A 4,096-nucleotide genomic window follows, 5' to 3' on the forward strand; every position below is an offset into this window, starting at 1 on the left:
TACCAGCTCCATTTCTGAATATGAGTATTGCTGAATTAATCCACTCCTGCAATTATTGTGGGGCCCAGGCTGCACAACTGCCATGGCAGGCAGCACCGGGTTCCAGGAAAAGCCATAAACTGACAGACACCATGCAGGGAGGGCCATCATCCAAAGGGAAGTAACTGACATTCCAACCATTAGATAAGATTGGATAAGACCACCAGATGTTCCTGAGCCCAGGACTCACCTATTCTCCTTTTGCCAAGACCCTTAGACAAATGTCAGCCAATCAGTGCCCTGAATTCTGGAAATCCCCTCACCCCAACCTCTACTACGATTTAAAAAAACCCTACCCCAACTGTGTTATTCTTTTGGTCTCTGGTTCCTTTAAGGGACAAGCCACGACCACTCCCAGTGACCTCTGCCCCCTGCCCTGCCATCTTGAATCTCTCTTGTTGTCCCCTCTTGGCATGCACATCTCTCTCTCTCTCTCTCTCTCTCTCTCTCTCTCTCTCCTCCCTCTCTCTCTCCTCCAAGTAATAAAGGTTCAGTTCTGACTCATACAATGTGTCTGTCACGTGTCCCTACCCACGCGCCTGCTCGCTGTTGGGAACCCACCGCGGCTCGGGTGCCGGACACCGGAGCAGGGGCCCAGCACCCACCTGCCCCGCTGGGGATCTGCGGGGGCTCCAGGCTGTTCTGCCAGTTCACTGCCCGCTAGTCACCACATGGAATGACCAGCCCGCCCTGCTTTCCCAGGACCCGGGGCGGTCTGTCTCTGCCCGATGGCCACCACCAGCTGCCGCCTGGGACACGCAAACATTTTAGGAACATTAAACTGGCTTGGCATTCTCTGCTCTCAACCACTGCATCCAACAGGTAGAGAAGCCAAGCTTATATCTGAGGCCAGTACACAGGAAGGGACCCATGCCTGGTATTATAAACCTGTTTAAAAACCCATGACCAAGTATTATGACTGTAATGCTTGTTCTGTCTCTTTAAGAGACAAGCCACACCCACTCCCTCCCCCATCCACTGAGGCAGGCTGATCTTCAGCTTCCAGCCTGAGTTCTCTCTTTTCTGGCTTCCTCTTGAAGAGGCAGCTTATGTCTCTCCATTTTCTTTTCTCTCTCTTTCTCCCCCCTCTCTGCTCTTCTCCCTTTCTCCCCTCCGTTCCATAACCACTAAAAATATCCAGCCTCATTCTGCATGGCATGCCTATCTGTCTGTCTCTCACCTGCCGCCACATTGCTCGCTGCCCGGGACCAGCTGCCTTCGGAGACCTGCGGTATGGTCTTGTGCGCCATCCCTGCCTCGGACTGGCTGTTCTTGGGACCCCTTGCCCACTTCCTGCCACCACATGGCCCACTACCTGCTGCCACCAAGGATCCTGCATATTTTTAATAATTCATTACATTGGTGCCACAAGACTCGAGAGGCTCCCTCACCCTTAGCTCCTCTCTCTCCAGAGTTCGGGATCCAGAACCAGGTATTTTCTCTACAACAACCACATGTTCCATATGCCCGAGCGTGATTTCTACTTGCAACTCTGTGCGGTGCATTCAACTGGGGGCCCAGGGTCCCTCAGATTCTTCTTTCTCTTTTTTCCCATTTCTTTTCTTTTCATTTCTTTTTTCCCTCGCCGTGTAAGGACACTCGGAGTAGCCTCTGGCCTCTCTGGGTTCGGGTTGCCTCAACCGGATCCAGGCAGGCCTTACCTTCCACTCATGGCCTCGGGGGACACCCTCCAATGGGTCTTGCAAAGGTTGCACACTGATTCATACCCCGCCCACAGTCGAGAGACATATCACTGCACTTGTGGTGTCACCATTTTGTGGATTTTCAAGATTTCAGCTGTGGGTAGCAAGCCAGCCATGCTTGTCCCCCCCTGAGATGGAAGCCTTTTAGAGGCCCTAAAACCCCAGGCCTTAATGCGCTACTTCTTCAGCTCTTACCCTCACTTTGCTCGTGTCCTGCCAGCTCCAATTTTTGAGAGCTTTCTGACTACTGTCAGTGGGAGCTTTCTTTCTTTCTTTCTTTCTTTCTTTCTTTCTTTCTTTCTTTCTTTCTTTCTTTCTTTCTTCCTCCCTCCCTCCCTCCCTCCCTCCCTCCCTCCCTCCCTCTTTCTTTCTTTCTTTCTTTCTTTCTTTCTTTCTTTCCTTCTTTCTTTCTTTCTTTCTTTCTTTCTTTCTTTCTTTCTTTCTTCAGTTTTTCGAGACAGGGTTCTCTGAAGCTTTTGAGCCTATCCTGGCACTAGCTCTTGTAAACCAGGTTGGCCTCAAACTCACAGAGATCTGCCTGCCTCTGCCTCCTGAATGCTGGGATTAAAGGCGTGCGCCACCACTGCCCAGCAAGCAGGAGCTTTTAACCACTGTTACCAAACAGGCAAATGGACCCTGCCATGGTTACTGCTGCCAACAAGATTGGTCAGATCCACAAGGCGGCTCTTTTCAATTCCAGCCTTTTGCTCCCCTCTAAAGCTTGTGGCATGGCGGCTCAGCCACAGGGTGGATTACACCTCTAGGTCTCTCTTATTAAGCTTAAAATCCCTGCAGCTCAAAAATTGTGGCTTTTCCATACAACATGTGAGTGCTGCCATTTTGACTGGGATCAGGTGACTTGCCGCCTTCTTTACTGAGGTATTCTCTGCATGATTCCCCAGTGTGACTTATTGGCTGAGAGCCAGGTCAGATGACCAAGTTCTCCCATCTTTACTGAAGCATACCCTGCCTTGTCCCCCGGTTTACTTATATTTTTTTCACTAAATTCCTCTTGCTGACTCTGTTACATGTGTTTTGTTCAGTGGCATGTCTTTGGTAGGGCCCACCAAATGCATCCACTTGACCAATTCCTGTCCACTCTGTGTGTGTGTTCATACATGTAACTTAAATACACCTAGGCTTAGTGTTATAATTGTTTATTGCATCTCATTTCACACTACGAAACAATGTCTCATGTTTTAAACTAGTAGTGTGTACTTTTAAGTGATGGAGGTGGGTCTTGTATTAATCTGTTGCTTTCATTGGTTAATTAATAAAGAAACTGCCTAGGCCCATTTGATAGGCCAACCCTTAGGTGGGTGGAGTAAACAGAACAGAATGCTGGGAGAAAGAAGCCGAGCCGGAGACGCCATGATTCTCCCACTCCAGACAGATGCAGGTTAAGATCTTTCCTGGTAAGCCAGCTCGTGGTGCTACACAAAATATTAAAAATGGGTTAGATCAATATGTAAGAGCTAGCCAATAAGAGGCTGGAACTAATGGGCCAGGCAGTGTTCAAAAGAATACAGTTTCCATGTAATTATTTTGGGGCATAAGCCATGCGGGCGACCAGGTGCCGGAGATGCAGCCCCACCGCTCATATTACAACATTTAAGTCTCTTACAAAAATACTTTATATTTAATCCAACCCTCATTTAAAATATTTTAAGCTGTTCTCTACTAGTGTCATTTCTGCCTTTAACCTTCCATTGCAAGCAGTTTTTCTTCTTTCTGTCTTTTTATGAGTATAAATCTTACCTGTTAAGAGCCAGTACAGTCAAGCTCAGACCCAGCTCTCCAGGCAGATTCTATACTATAATTACACCTGATAATCAGCCCTCAATTGCTCAGAGATCTGGGGAATATAGCATTTAAATATTTAATTATTAAAAAACTTTTCATAACAAAAAGAGACAGGTTGGCTCCTAGCAGCAGCACTCTACTTCCTCCAAAGAAGACAGAAGACAAATGGACACAGAACAGCATCCATCTGCAATTCACTTTAACTGACAAGTGCTGACCATTGGGTGAAACTGCCTTTCATCTAAACTGAAGATCTCCAGACAGTGAACAGAATCTCTGGATTCGACAGCCTAGCTGCTCAGGTCAAGGTAGGCTTGTCTTCCTACAGATTTCTTAGCCCACAGGATCTTCTGGAGCCTGGCAGGCCCTGCACTAAGCATCAAAAGGCAAATGCGACCCTCAGCAACCATGGAGGACCCTGAAGAGTAGCTCCGGGTACCAATCAAGTAAGTTCTCTGTCATTTTTAATCAGTAACTCAAGTAAATTTTGTCCTTCTCAAAGATCTCTGATGCAGTTTGACAGCTGAGAGGTTTTGTCAGTTTAAAAGAAC

The sequence above is a fragment of the Chionomys nivalis genome, chromosome X (genome assembly GCF_950005125.1).
Source record: "Chionomys nivalis chromosome X, mChiNiv1.1, whole genome shotgun sequence".
Taxonomy (NCBI): Eukaryota; Metazoa; Chordata; class Mammalia; order Rodentia; family Cricetidae; genus Chionomys; species Chionomys nivalis.